Source organism: Astatotilapia calliptera, chromosome 17 (genome assembly GCF_964374335.1).
Source record: "Astatotilapia calliptera chromosome 17, fAstCal68.1, whole genome shotgun sequence".
Classification (NCBI taxonomy): domain Eukaryota; kingdom Metazoa; phylum Chordata; class Actinopteri; order Cichliformes; family Cichlidae; genus Astatotilapia; species Astatotilapia calliptera.
This window is the reverse complement of record NC_137438.1, coordinates 23,969,896-23,986,616: the sequence shown is the minus strand read 5'-3', so window position 1 is coordinate 23,986,616 and position 16,721 is coordinate 23,969,896.

The following is a 16,721-nucleotide window of genomic DNA, read 5'->3' as shown; positions in this document are numbered from 1 at the left end:
GCTGGATTTTGTGCAGCAACTTTGTCAGTTTCTGCGCAGCCTGGTCGTTTTGAGAACAGGTAGAAATAACCAGTGAAAAACTTGTTTTTATCCATTTAGACACATTATGTAATCATAGTTATGTTAAAGGGAAAAATGGTGCTGATATATTTTTCAAGGCATGGTGTGAATGTCTTAATCGGGCCGTTCCCAAACCTCCACACTTAAGATATAATTCTGAATATAATCTTTTAGAAGAAATATCTGTACAAACACGACTGTGTAAGGTGTAATTTGTGTAACTGCACAGTGCAAACACTGAGGATGTGACCTGCAGTGGAAACTAACCTCATGACTGATAAGGGATTAGTGCTCCTGCCATATGGCACTGTATGAACTAATAACTAGGATAAAAACTGGTTGTCCCACCCTTGGCAACTTGAATTGTAATCAATCGTTTATGATAACTGGCTATAAATCTTTCATATCGTTGTGGAGAAATTTTGATCCACTCTTCTTTTCAGAATTGTGGTAACTCAGCCACACTGGATGGTTTTCAAGCATGAATGGGCTGTTTAAGATCCCAATTTTCATTCCAATGTGATAGAAACTCAGACTTTGACTAGGCCACTCCAAAACCTTAATTTTGTTTTTGTTTTACGCATTCAGAGGTGGACTTGCTGGTGTCTTTTGGATCACCCCCTAGATAACTGAAATTGAGTTTCAGGGCATGAACTGGTGGGTGGACATCGTCCTTTACGATTTATCGACAGAAATCAGAATTCTTGTTTCCATCAATTATGGCAGATAATCCAGTATCAGGTCCAACAAAGCAGCCCTAGATCATAACACTACCACCACCATGGTTCGTTTATGAAAGTCTCGATCGTTGTGTCCTTGGGTGAGACACTTCACCCGTTACCTACTGGTGCTGATCAGAGGGCCCGGTGGTGCTAGTGTCTGGCAGCCTCGCCTCTGTCAGTGTGCCCCAGGGTGGCTGTGGATACAACGTAGCTTGCCATCACCAGTGTGAATGAGTGGATGACTGGTTGTGTAAAGCGCTTTGGGGTCCTTAGGGACTAGTAAAAGCACTATACAAATACAGGCCATTTACCATATTGCTCTTTGTGACCCTCGAGGCCAAACAACTCAAACATTTGCAAGGGGAGAACTCCCTCAGATGGTCTGATCTACTGCCATGCAGGGGCTGCGCTTTTAGATAAATGGACATTGTGAAGAAATTAAGGTAATTGTTAAAATGATTTATCCAGGAACTCTCTGGATTAGTCATACAGTCACTGTGTCTGGCAGTAATCAGACCTGGTTGTGGCTAGTGTAAAAACAATGTGGTTAATCACAGTTAATTCTTGATTCAACAAGGAAGGAAATTGTTTTTTCACACAGGACCAGGTAGGTTTGAATAACAAATATGAAAAACTAATACATCAGGAAAGGGGTAAATTCTTTTTCACAAAACTGCAAATTGCTTATACATTCTAAGTATTCCAAAGATGGAGATCTCTCAATTGATACTTAATAAAAGTGATCCTTTATAACTGATACTTTTGCATTTTATAATGTTAAATTGTAAACATTTGCACTATTTTACAGCAATTAGTTTAAGTTAGATCTGAATTAAAAGTAAGCCTCTTTTACTTCTGTTCCGTCATGAGGAGAACACTCAGGAGAAGACAAATGCTAGCTGCTGTTGGTAGCTTGAAAAACAACATCATCAGATCTTAAGAAGCTTTGTCTACAGTAATGACTTCAGCTAGGTCTTACAGGGAAGGATGCTCTTTCAGGTTAAAGAACAGAGGTAAATATCATAATACACTTTTTAAGACTAGATTAATCAATGCCTTAAGATAAAATAATTTTATACGTATTATTATTATTATTATTTTTTAATAAATGAAGCTATTCAAACCATGCAGGCCCGTGCTTCCAATGCCCTGGTGCAGATAGCCTTTCAATTGTACATATTAGTACTGAGATACTACATGTAATCCACTATAGATTGCACGCTCTAATCTACAAACTGTAATGAATAGCTGGTCACACCATCACACCTGATCCTGAGGTGATCCACAGGTACCACATGAGGGCAGTATAGGTTTGGTAATGTGTGCAGGACACCAGTAACACAAGGAGTAATGGTTTTTATGTGTAATATTTCAAACTGAAGCTCTTAAATGTTGTCATTTAAGTTCAGTCTCTGAGCTACACAATCTTCATCTAAAGTGTCTTGTGTTTGTTTTAGCACTAATTCCATGTAATTTCAAAATGAAATTTCTGATCTATCCCAAAACTGTGACTGAGTCTTTAAAGGTTTTGGGACAACACTGTAATCTGTGACTGTTTCAGTGCTTTACATACAAAATTTTAGAACATGAACCAAGTAAAATAAGGAGGTGTGAAAGGGGTGCTAATTAACTACCCTCTGATATTTAAATTAAATGTTTCTTGAGCAAAATATATTTTAGTCAAATAATGTTTACGTTCTCAGTTACCTTCAAATAATATTGGCAAAACAACTTTTACAAAACTAGGTCTCTTCATTCTGTAGGCTATAATAGATCAGCTGACTGAGCCTGATTGGCAGAGGGTAATTTGATTAACTTTAAGCCAAGTCATAATTTGACCCATTCCAATGAGCCAGAAGTTTCAACCTAGGTTGGTGCAGTCTTAAACTTTGTTTTACCTCCAAACCATACGGCCAGTATGGGTATCTCATAAATTAAAGCACCTTTGTGGATCTTCCCTCTACTGTAAATAGAAATTGACAGACTAACTTTCCATATGTTAGCTCGTATTCTGCAGATGTGACTTTGATCTCTGAGATTACAGTTGTTTAAGTTATAATTAAAAAAGCTGCTCTCTCATGTTTTGCAGCCAGCATGTATTGTGTTTTACTGTCATTTTATTGTCACTTATTGCAAATTTCAGGAGATTTTATGGCTTAAATTGCGTCTTTGGAGGGAAACTATGGGCACGGTTGGTCCGTGTCCAGTACTTTCTCCATTTGTTATGTAAAATATTCCTTATCCATCAGAGGCCCAAACTGCAGCAGAAGAGCTTTGAACTAAATGCTAACATCAGTTCACATAAAATCAAACTGAAATTTCCTTTTTTTGACACATAAAAGCAAAAAGAGACGTGAGCAACACTTAAATTCAAGGACAAAAGAGATTGGCAGTTCCATGTGCTATGTAAAGTGCCCAGTATTATATCTTAATCTTATTGCAGTCTTGAGGTAAAGGTCAGATTCTCCATTGAGTTTATTTAATTGACCTTTACAATCTAGTCGACCTTTGTTGGAGGGTTAGCTGCAGCTTTTTCCACTCAATGGCTGTCTTATCTCACAGCCAAAAGTAGTTTAAACTGATAAATATTCATCCTGAGCCGTTAGCTGGCCTGGGATTTCACCACAATTTCGGTATAATGTAACAAAAGAGCAATCAACCTCCACCGATATGGAAAACTCAAAGGTCAGATAATTTTTTTTCCATTCTGTTTTCAGCATTGATGTTGCCTCTGAAACCCTCTTTGAATAAATTTCAATTTGGAGTTAAAAAAATATTGAATCATTATGGTATTCAAATTGATCCTCCTCAAGGACTTGGATTTGGTGTTGTAAGTGTGACCGCTCCCCCAAAAGATATTGCAGGTCATCTGCAGACCTGATTTTTTCTGTTGTATAATAGTTATATTCTCTTTTTTTGATGCGGTAACTCCTTACAGAGAAAGCGAGCAGGAAACCAGCCTGGTCCAACCAATATGGTTTATATGTAGGGACTAAAAAGGTATTCCCAGTCCAAGCCATTTTTTTTTCTCTTGGAAGGGTTTTTCCCAAGTCTGTCAGATCTTAGCCTTTGAGTGATTTCTCCTCAACAGTAGATTCAAATAGACCTGGATGTTCTTTACATGGTCCGGCGGGCCATTGCTGGTGCTGTGATCGTTGTATGATATTCCCTAAACCTTTCTTCTGAAGTTCTGCTGTGACATCTAAGAAAAGTAAATAGTAGAGCAGGGCGATATGACCAAAAATATTTATCACGATATACATTTGAAAATTTGCGATAACGATATAACTGACGATATAATTGACACTAGATCACTTTACAACTCCATAACTTTATTAGTGCAAAAAAACCCCAACAATGTATTTTCACTTGAACAAGCAGCTGTTTTTTATGTGCATTAAAGTTATATAAAAATTTTACAGTGCAAATGCAAATCCTTGCTGACAGTTTAACCAAAAGGCATTTCCAGTGGAAATTGGCCGACATATCCTCAGCATAACCATGTATAATATCCACAAAACTTAAAAAGAGGTAATACACACACACAATAGACTATGTGCATGTTAGCATATGCCACTTCTGGTGCGAAAACTCCTGTGAGGAGCTTTGTTTCCGGTTTCCTATTCGCGCCTTGTTTACGGTCCAAAACAAGTTAAGCAAATGAATGAATCAAGCAGCGATTTACATTTCTATAGATGTCTTGAGCATTTACCCAATATATCTGTAAATGATGTTCATCAACTTGTCGATATTTTTCCCCCGCGCCTCAGAGGAAAAGAGAAAAGGGATTCAAATGTTATATTTCTCAGTATCTGTAAACAGAGGTCCCTCGTTTATTGCGGGTGTTATGTTCTAAAAATAACCAAGTAGCCAATTTTATTTTTTGACGGTGCAAAACGTTTCGTGGACATCGTGGACATACAGTACTGCACTTCAGAGTCACACTGCTAGCGATCAATGCAGCGATTCTGCACTGTACAGGAGAGACGTCATGGAGGAGATCGTCTGCAGTGATCAGGGCGCAGGACACAATGTGATGTAAAAAAAATAAGCATGCAAACTTGCACTAAAAAATCCGCGAAACAGCGAGGTGAAAGGTGAACCGCGTTATAGCGAGGGACCACTGTAATTTTGAAGGTAAGTCACAACATACCCTTTGTAAATACTAATGTATAGAAACCGTTACCAGCAATCATTCATTTTTTGTGTGGCTTTTTTTCACGGTTTGTTAACATGCTGTGTAAGTGTGTACTTGACTAGCTGATATCGACATAACGGGGGAAACATCTGGTTTGACTATTGTTCACCTGTAATTTGAATGCTGAACATTTGCCTGTTTAAATCATAAGACCAGTATACAGAGATGTGCTTCTGAATGTGGACAATGTGTCTTCTGATTTTGTAATGCAGTTCTGCTTGTGTTGAGTGATGTAAACAACTGATTGATCTAAACTCTTTAAACGTCAAAATTGATCATTAGATTTTTTATGACACAACAGTGGTGAGTGTTCCCACCTTCTGCTCTTTGTAACTTAACGCGATCTTTCTCATTTTCGAGTTTTGGACATGATTTTGGAGTATATCTTCGCAGTAGTGATTGGCCGCAAAGTAAAGCTACTGGAAATGTACAACCCTACATCCGGTCTCAAACCATGAAGTTAGCATTTTCTCGTGCACAGGGTCTATACGGTAATATTGGTTTTGTCCAAATTCAAGGCTGCATCCTCCTGAGGACCCGGCCTTCGCGGTCTACGTGGGCCGGGTCCTCAGAAGGTCAGGTAGGCCGGAAGTAAACGGCTGGGGAAATTGGACGGTCTAGCCTTCTGATTAGCGTCACTGCTATCTCGGTGGAGTTTAATAAACTCAGCCGTCTGCTCCTTGCTATCTAAAACATAACAGGACACTGGCGTAAATTCTCGACTGTCTCATACTTCTGTTTAATCAGTTTTCTGTTTGACGTTTAGTCAGCTGTGTAAAAACCAAGGAGGAACCCACCCGGGGGATTAATAAAGTTTTATTTTATCTAATCTAATCTAATAACTTTAATCTCAGCCAAACCGATTTACTCACGAACAAACAAAACACTGAAAAAAGCCCAACAATAACATTTTTAGGTTGTCTAAGTGACTTATATATTACGTTTAACCTGAGTAGCGAAACTCCGCAGTGATCTGAAAATGATGTGCCGGGAGTTGTGCCGTTCTCGGCGGCATCAGTGACCATCGAGCTTCCGGCTAGCTATTGAGCTGGTGGGTAGCAGACGTCTCCGAAAACGTCGAAGCACTTTAGCAAATATGCGATATCTTGATAAACCGAGCAGATATTTGATGTTTACACAGCTACTTTCTCGCCTGAAAATATGTTAAAAGTTTATTTTGTGACCCAGAAAGATTAGTAAGAGTAATTCTAAAACTTAGTAACGGCTACCATTGTTGGAAACTGGAGTTTGGCTGGGCTGCGCTATGAATTCTGGGATATGGTAGGCGACAAAGGACACACCCGACCTATCCTTCAAATTCGGGGAAAAGGAGGACGCATTTGTCGGCTGCATTCGGAGGAGTCTACGAATTTGGACAGCCTTCGGCGCATCGCTGTGACGTAATCGGTCTACAAATGCGGCCTCAGGAGGATGCAGCCCATGAATTTGGACACGACCATTATGTTGAAGCACAGTATGTATCACTCCGCGAGGCTCCTGCCTACGATAGCTGTAATGCTCCGACAATCCATCAAGCGGTGCAGGTTTGTAGCTTAGCAAAGTCGTACTAAAACATTTGACAGATTTTCGAGCACCGTGTACCACATAAAATCGCTTCGAGGTCAGTAAACACAACCAGAATTCATACATAAGGCACACGGGATTATAAGGGACACTGTCGATTTTCAGAAAAATCAAAGTGTGCCGTATTTTCCAAAAAACACGGTAATAACGACGGCCCGCTAGCATGCTCTACCAAAAATAGTGCTTTGTTGTGTATCTGACGGACGAAAGCTAAACCAGTTGCACACCACTGAAGTTGCAGCATTTTTACAAACCAATTCGGGTTCATCCGTTTCATTTAACAGTCCGCTTTCGCCCTCCTCATTCTCCGTTGCCGCCATGCTTTTTCCGCCATGTGTGTATGAAAACAAAGGCACTGCGCATGCGCGTTTTACCCATATTCTATTACCGTATGATATGGCTCAGCCCTAGTAAATAGTACATTTCCAGAAGACGCTAAAACCACTAGAGAATGTTTAAGAGAAGCTAATGTTGTAAATGTATTATTGTAGAGTCTTTACCTTACAATATAAAGAGCCTTGAGGCAACTGTTGTTGTGATTTGGCGTTATATAAATAAAATTGAATTGAACTAAATATGAACTTTCAGCAGACGTTTAAACTTCATGTACCAAGCAATTTTAGCAGTTAAGGCCAAACAAGGCTTTGAATATGCTTTTTTTTTTTGCACACCCTACTGGCCTCATTTAAATGCACATCAACATACAGTTTCTCTGCCAATTAGGACCCACAATGGACCTCTGTATGTGCTTGTCTCCTCTGGTTAGCAATTTGCCCATGAACCCATCTGGGACGTGATGTCACATGAAATCCAAAAGGTTTCTCAGTGTTGTCCTCACACTGTACAGTAGATGGAGAGCTCCCTACTGCGTCATTTACTGTCATTAATGGTGATGGACACAATTGCTCATTTATCACAAGAAGTGGTGCAGTGTGTGTCTACAATGGCCTTCTCCATAGGGCCTCAGCCTTATTCACACACTGAAGATCCATTCTCACACTGATGATTAGACAGATGCAAGTCAGAGTTAATGTCTGATAGGTTTAACATGTTAGGAATGAGCTTCTGAACATGCTGCAGCTGTCTACACTCTAAAAAAATAATAATTTGAGTTTTTCTCCTGATTATACAACTCCATGTTTTTTTATAAGTGGAAAAGTGCAGTTAAACAAGGAAGGCCGACTTCAGCACAGAGCATTGCTGTGCAGGAGGAGTAGCAGGGGTGCTTAGAGATGATAATCGGTTATAGAGTTGTGAGGCTCCTAATTGTGCTTTCATAAGACGTTGCTGATTAATGGACTAGTTGACAGACATCCTGTGAATGTTGTCCACATGTGCACAGTCCACAGGGGTGCTGAAGAATCCACTTCAGCCTTCCAGCAGCATTGTGGAGACTCTTTTCTGAGAGGAGGAGAGCTAGAGAGGGAGGGGAGGGGAAAAAAGGAGTGGGAGCAGGGAAAAGAGAATGAAACTTGGAGGCTTTCGGCAGCGCTGTTGTAAAGGAGAGTGAATGAGAGCAGGGGCCGTGCAGCCAGCCACATGGGCAGTTCTCACTCGGAATAATGGGAGCCTTTCTGTGGCTCTTAACCCCCTTGTCGCATGCTGGGAACGGGCAGCCGTCCGCCCGCCGCTCACAACAGACACGCTCAGCCACGCTCACCCGCTGGATAATTGAATTTTACACCCAAGAAAGTCATCCCTTTCCCTGGTCATGTCCCCTGTTACACGTGGCCCTGACAGGAACTCTCCCAGGATCAACTTTTTATCCAATGAGAAAGTCTGATGAATATACTGAGAGGCAAGTTAGCAGTGTGATTCAGTGGACAGCTGAAAAATCCCAAATACTATTGGCTGGATTGCCATGAAATTTGGTAGTTTTAAGTGAAACAAATGGTCAATTGAGTGGTGGTACTTTTAGCTTATTTCTAACAGCCCCTTAACTATAAGTGGTTATAACAGTTAATAGTGTATGTTTCAGACCCTTGGTGCCAGTGTGAACAAGTTCCTTTAGATGAGGCAGAACTAAAAACTTTGAAAATGAGCTTTCTAATGTGTTTTATGTTGGAAAAGACTCAGCAAACTATCTCTGAACAAGTGGGCGTGGTACCTAAAATGAACTAAATTTAAAAATAGACTCAGGTGAGACTCAGTCTCTGTATTCCCTCCAACCCAGCTTAGTTCCTAATGCAGATTTTGTCACCTTTTGGAAGGGGACTTGTGTGTTACAGTCGGTAGAAACAAATGGCTGATATCACTGTGTATTTGGGACACTTCTTGCATGGTTGACAGACTGACTTGTAAGTTTGGTGACCATTTGAAACTGGGGTAGGAAACCTGTTTCTCGCCATCTTGGGCAAACAAATCCATTGTAACTCTTCAGCATATTATACTTGAAGAGGCCTCACTCCAGTACCACCTCACAGTGTTTTAGAAAGTCTAGACCATGATGGGGCCAATCTCAGGTCTGGTTAAGTCATGAGGTGAGCAGGAGAAGTAGTACAAAGAGCAAAAAAGACCATGTAGTAAGGAAGCAGTGGTGACACAATAGGTTAAGTGGAGGACTTTGACCTGCGAGAAAGGAGATGTCAGAGACGGCATATTTTTGGTGTGTATAATGCACATGCACATGTGTGGGAGCTAACTGATCGAGACACTGGGCTAACCACACTACAGGGTTATAATGCATCAAAGGTCATGCTGGTCCAGAGAAGAAAGTTCACAGTGCAACAAAAAGAATTATGCAAAATTTGCACAAGAAGAAATCTAAGTGACAGAAACGTGATTTTATATATAAGAAAACCTTAACTATTATATTTATTTAAATACTTGTGCGGCCTGTTCCTATGTGGGTGTCTGATCACCATTTAGTGACCAGATTATTTGAACAAGAAAACAAAACAAAAAATAACAAAGACATTTTCAATTACTTTCTTTATTGCAATAAAGTGATTAATATTTCTTCTTCTTTCTTTAAGAAACAACATTAACATCTGTCAGTCTACAGCATCCAGTTTCATTGGCGTACCTTGGCTTCACACTGCTGCCTTCTGTAACATAACCCATAAGATAAGGTTTATCTCTAGGAAGTCATTATTATCAAGTTCTTGGGTCAATCACCATATTAACTTATACTGGAAAACCTAACCCATTTTGCAGCAGGTTATGTTTCAGATATAAAAGATAAACACATACTGACCAATCAGTTCTCTGAAAACTCATGGGAAAAGCCTGTTGACCTTAGTGCATAGGTAGCAGGAGTGCGTATAGGTTTGTCTTTCCCTGATGAACATCAGTCGAGAACTAAGCAACCAAGTTTAGAACAACCATGAAAATATAATCCAGAGCACGTGTTTGTACTGCCTGACTTTACAGGCGATTAAAGCAAAATTCCATAGAGGATACACATTTTTGCGCGGTCGATGCACAATGAACATGACACGTCAAACAAACGCAAACAATGAATACAACATTACATTTGCTGGGGGATGATGAAATGAACGTAGTGGATATGAAACTCAAAAGAATTTTATCTTCTTAAAAACCTATAGATGCTGATACTTGGTGTATGTGTGCTGATCTTCACCAATTACACTCTGCTGCTTTTAGCTAGTGTTGTATGTATTTTTATAATATTACAGTTTGGCCGTCTGACCAATCAGAAAACATCAACAGTCACCACTGTTTCTTTCACGTCAATGCTCATTTGTGACTGCTTAGCCTGATTGCTGATGTTGGGGTAAGTCAAAGTAGACCTCGGTTTGTTAAAACAGGCCCTTGCTTGGCATTAGCATTGCAGCATTTTCAGGTTGAGTGTGCTGTCTTCTCATGACCAAAAAATAGGAACATCTTTTTGATATTGACTAGAAAGTATTGTTGCATAATGTATGTATGCGTGTTAGCTGCAAAATGCCAACCTGACTCATCTGCTTCTCTTTAGTGACATCTTCTGCTTTGCAATTCATCTGTGTATGCCAAGAGAAACTGAGGCTAAAAGATATATTGAAAACTTTATCACTTTTTTCTTGAGTCTACCAATATCTGTGCTGACAAAGCTTGTAATGGGCTTGACAACTGTTTTGTCACCTCTGCAGAACACGCAGCAGAAAACAGAGAGGGATAATATTACCTACAGGTGGCTGCTGTGTTGTAATGGCTTTTTAAGCCATCTTGTTTAACAAATATAGTAAAGATTGAGATTAGATTAAGTTTGTTTTAAGGAGCAGACCTGAGGTGCCTAACAGAGGAGATATGGCTTCGACATATTGATGTTGTGAAGAGTGATCCATCCAGACCCTTCCTCCTTAGCCTTAGGCTGATAAGCAAGTTGGGAGGGGGACCCGGGTCACCGCCTTCCCCTGGCTCTGTGACCAAACACAAAAGGTGGTTTCCTTCTGTCAGTTGTGGTCACTTTCACCTGTCACTCAGACTCTCTCTGAGTGAACCAGCGTCCAGGGAGGGCGGCTCCAGGTGAGCATTCAAGCGTGGATAATAGCTCCTGTCCTCTCCTCACGTCACCTGGGAGTCCCAGGCACAAACCCAGGTTTATCAACTTAAAACTGATTCTTAGTGGTTTATTGTTATACATTTGTGCCACGATAGCAGTTGGAATGATGTTGGAAGAATGTAGTTAGGTTATTAAGAGAGTTGGTTGCACAAAGAGTCCTGATGTTATCTTAAGTGGATCAAAACCTGATCAGTTGGAGCTAAATTCTGGATTTCAGACTTTAGCTTCTCTGTGCATCAATCCACACAGGTATGAAGAGCCTCGAAGTTTTCTTAGCACATCATGAGGCAGTTGTTATTTTTCAAGCTCGTTAATTTATGATTAGCACGCAGCAAAACTAATGAAGGTTTTTTCTCCATACATGGATTTCTGCTGTCTTCCAAAGAGGATTCAGCCGAAGCCAAAGGAAAATCCTTAGCATTGCAAACAATCACAAGATTGAGAAAAAACATCAAAACATCAAAAACATCTGCGTGCCTTGTCATTCCAAGTACATAATCTGTAAATAGTTGCCTCTGGACCAAATGAAAACTTGTCTAAACTGTCAAAGTGTCATGGCGGGACAGTGCATTTATGAAATGGACCCAAGGGCGGAGACAGGAGAGATGAACTGAGGTTTAAACAAAAGGTGATCCTTTATCCTGATTGCATGAATGCAAAAGCAAAGAAACATGAACAGTGGCAAAAACGAAACAAAAACAAAACTGGAAAAACTAGGACTGATTTTGTGCAGGAGTATGAGAGCAACTATGAGATAGAGAAACATAAACTAGAAACATGAACATGCCCAAAATCATGAAAAACCTGGAAACTTGACGAGGTAGAAAGGAACACAGACGACCTGACAAAGACTGAATGAAAACACACAGACTAAGTACACACAGGAGGTGATCAGGGGAAGTGGAAGCACTTGGGGAAACAGCTGGCTCAAATAATCATGACACCACAGGGAAAAGTAGAACCAAGCACAATGAACTTAGAAACATATAAACAAGACTTTCAAAATAAAACAGGAAGCATGGAGAGGCATGAAGTGGGACAAGCTTGACGTTAGAAACGTAAGAAATCAACAATACAAAATAACACAAAACGCTGGGTCACTGACCCAGACAATAAAACCACTCAAATGTGGACCTCTGTACTCCTCTTTTTATTGGTTCTCAGTTTGTTAAGCCAAAGAAGATACCACCAGAAGCCATAGGTCAACATGCAGATCATAACCGATAGGAGGGGGGAAGACGAATAACAGCTCTCAATCTCATCACAGCACTTACAGTGCTTTCTGCTTAGTTTGCATCAAAATGTTTAATATGACCATCACAAATCAACAAAGCAAGCACAAGCTTTATGATGACTTTTAGTAAAAATATGATAATATTATGTCTCCACCTGTGCAAAGGCAGGCTGAACAATATAGCTGAGAAGTAAATAAGAGGTTTTTCACAATTCCTTTAAATTCTTGAAAATGACAAACTACAGAGACTTTAAGTAAGGTTCATCAGACTCACAGACCAATCACACTTACATACATAGTCCCTCTTTATAGCCATTAAAAATCCTGATTAATGATGTAAGTCTAAATGATGCTAGGTACTCAGACATAACCTCAAATTTAAGTTAGAAAAGGAGTAATATTTAAATATTTTTATGTATGTGTGCATGCTGCTAGACAGTTAAATGAAACAGTGAGGAGCTACAGTAAGAGTGGATTTTTTCATGTTCAAACAGGTCTGTACATATGTTCTCTCAGTCTCAACAGGCATGTTTTCATAATGTAATTTAATCCCCTGGAGTAATCAGATGTCGCTAAATCCATAGTGTTTAAATGAATCCTGAACAATGGAGTGAGTAAATAGATATCTGTCAGGGGATTTTAGATTTCCTTGGCGTAGGTTTCCTGTAATAAAAACACTATCTGACCTAAGGTTCATATTACAGTCCCAAATGTGACGTCCCAAACATTTCCAAGTACTGCTGGCTGACGCGTTCATCAGCCAGGCATCAGCTCTTACGTGTTTGCCTTTCGAGGTGCCCTCAGGTCTGTGTTTACCCAGCCGTCACGGGCAGAGCCAGCAGCGTGCTGTACTTGGCGGGTGACAGTGGTTTAAATGAGAAACCTGTGATTGATCTGCATTCATGCAGCCTGTCATAATACCTGCATCAACACACACAAAGGGAAAGTCACTCTGCAGCTGCTAATCAGGCTCACATATGACAAGTAATTTCCTCACTCTGTATGATGTATGGTATGATTTTTTTAAAGAGATGGAAGTGAAAAGATGTTGTGGGATGTGAATCATGCAAGATGTAGGATACTTTAATTTGACAATTTGCTATTCATATTAAGAATATGTATGTAAACTTATGAAATAAAAGGAAATGTTTTTCTGTTAACCAAATCAGTACTTTTTAAAGTTATGCTTTCCCCCCCAACAATCAACACGTCGGTCCTCTAAATAAACCAAACCATGACAGCCCACCAACTTTACATGTGCCCCAAGAAAGAATAAAAATGATAAGCACTTGCAAACCCAAATATTATTTGCTGTCTCTGAATATCACAGTCACCGTTACAATGAAGAGCTCAGCTATTCAAGTTACAGTTTCACCTTGAAACATCCTAAAATGACATTTTTAATTAACAAAAATTATTAATAACTGTCATCAGCGGCAATTATCTGCTGCAGAAATTAATGCATTATGTAGCCCATTTATGACTTTTAGAGATAACTTCACTTTATGGGACTTGAAGAGCTCTGAAGACATCCAACATACTGACCTAAATCTCACTAACTTTTCTCTAAATTTATTCTGTTTTCAAAGAAAAAATAAGTGATGTAGTGTAATGTACGATAAAAGTAAGAATTAAATGGTATCTACTTAGCTTTTCCATAATTCTCATCATATATTTATATTGTTGCACTGGTAGAACAGGTACTCGGATTAACTGAGTTTCAAATAATGACATCAGAATATGTACAAGTAATCCCTGTGAACCAAATGCTCGGACTTCATCTAGATCTAAATGCTCGGTTTCAGTCTTTTTAACCCTTTTCAGTCTGTGCGTTCACATCAAATACCTGAAGGCAGTCTTTTTGGAAATATATGAATACTTGGCAGTAACAGCCAATGGCACGAGGAGGGGAAGTACCCAGAGCTTGAGTCAAGTTACTGTAACATGTTTTCAGAACTTGCACTGCATCCTCAGTGGAAGCGACGTGTCAACCAGAGAGCAGATGAAACTGTCTTACCTTCCAGGATTGCAACTAAAGTAACTGCCAGTGAGAGTGCAGGATACCATTTATTGGCAAAGCTAGTGTTGCAGAGCATTCTCATTCCCGACGCGTAACATACCGACGATTTGTCACATCCTGAGGCATCCCATTGGAATGCAAAAGATAACTGTGATACGCGTGCGATTGTGGATGGAATCCAATAGAATGACGCTCCCAGCGGCAACACACGTTCCAGCCATGTATTCGAGCCCTAACCTTAACCTTAACCCTAACCATAACATTAATCGTGTTAGATAGTATTTTTCAAAGCTCGTGATGAGAAAGTAAAATAAATGTACATGTGTAGATTCAGTCCAAATGGTTCTCCTGTTTCTGAACGCGTAACATAGGAACGTGTTGGGTGGCCGAAAGCGTAACATAATGACGATTCGTCACATAGCGTAATATGTTACCCTTTGGGAGGGAGAACGTGACGTGTTGGGTGAATATATTAGTTGGTTACCTAGGTAACTTGATGTTGGAACGCCCACAAGCAACCAGCCATAAGCTTGAAATCGATGAGTGATATCGATAGTATTGATACCGATGCGGTTATCGATACACATTGATACTAGTATCAGTATAGGTGTCTGCAATACTGGCCCTGTATTTAACTATCAGATCGATACTAAAATTTGCACATTATTTTAGAGAACCGAAGTCCTACATTTGCAATTACATCTCCTTATCTTTATATATAAGAGAAGTTGAACCCTACAGCCCCAGCTGCTCTCACACAGCGTCACTTAGCTTGTTTTTCATTTTCAGACGAATCCTGACGATATGTGTATAAAAACTTTTTCCCAAATTCGATACATTTAACTTGCATAAATACAGGTTCGCTTCTGTTGCACAAATTCATGTCAGTTTGTCTGAGGTTACACAGCTATAACTATAATGACAGAAGCCTCACCCACCTGCTCTTCAAACCTTCTGTTTGTGATGAGAAGAAAGCTGACATAAAAAGAAAGGAACTAAAAGAGGTCAGAGAGGGTGCACTAAGAGGGCTGTAGCACAGCTCAGCATAAGATGAACTGATAAATAAGGATTATTTTGAGCTGTAAATCATGCAGAGCTGCTCTGAGCAAAAGCCTGCAAACTGAGAAACATAAACTTTTGCTTTTTTCCTCATTTTAATGGACCTGAGCTTTTCTGTCAGCTTCATAAATGCTCCAGGACTTTTTTTGTCTTTTAAATAATTCGTTCAACAAGTGTTTCAGCGTGGTTTGTCTCTGCAGTCCATGTGCAGTACTGTAAACCCCCTGCTCTAACACTCACCTCCAGCAGAGGACGACATTCGCCGAGTAACCTCTTTCCAATGGGCCCCACCTCACCAGTGACCTCCTCCTCCTCGTCCCCATCGACGGCCCCTCCTATCAAAGCCATAACCTCTCCTAATCCCCCCTCCCACCCCTCGTTGCCCTGGAGACGGCTCAGACGAGCAGGTGATGCATTGACAGGGAGCAGATGGTTCCCTGTGGAGGTAAGCATGGCTGAACAATGCTTCCATATTCATCATAAAGTCCTGCTAACTCTCGGCGTCTCCCTCCTTCGAGTACATGCGTACACATAACTTCAAAGTTGGCGTTTGCAGAGACCGAGCAAGGTGAAAATGTTGTGACAGGGCTCAATAAATGAAAGCGCCTCCATTCAGAGGGGGCTGGTTTACAGTATCTCAGAGAGGAGGCAAGAAGGCAAGCATTTTTTCTTGCCTCGACCTTCCTGTGCTTGTCTCCTGCAGGTGTTTTTGGGCTTTTTGCCGCAGTAACTCACTCCTCTAAAGAAGCTCCTTCTTTAGCCCCTGTCTCCCCTGGAGATAAAGTACAAACACCCCACTCTTGCTGCCTCTTTCTTTCAGCTAACTCCTCAATAATCCAGCAACAATACAGGGCTCTGAGGCGGTGTGCAGCGATTCGCCAGAGGCCTGACTTGTTTTGGGGTGCAGCGGTAGGAGGGGAGGGGCCGGCGGTGGAATGGCATTATGGAGATCAGCTAATACATGTAAAACATTGCATCCATTTTTTCTTCTCTCTTTTTTTTATTGGAGCAAGTGGTAAAGAAAAAAAGTCTGCAGCACAATACGCTTAACCACCACACCTGGAGCTCACAACGGGGGCGAGAATGGCTGCCTCACCCATCATCACCAGCACGGCAGCACCTATCAATACAGGCTGTAAGGAGCTTGGTTGGGCCGCAGGAGGAGGGGGCCAGCTGTATTCACAGCCTGACTATGATAAAGACACACAGTGAGGAGCCATTCAAGAGCCCTGTGCCCATAATGGAGTCACTAATAGGTGCCTATTCAGCAGGGAAAGTGTTTTCTGAAGGGGCGAAAAAAAAGTTTCAGGGAAGCAACAATCACTTTGTCTGCTGCCTTG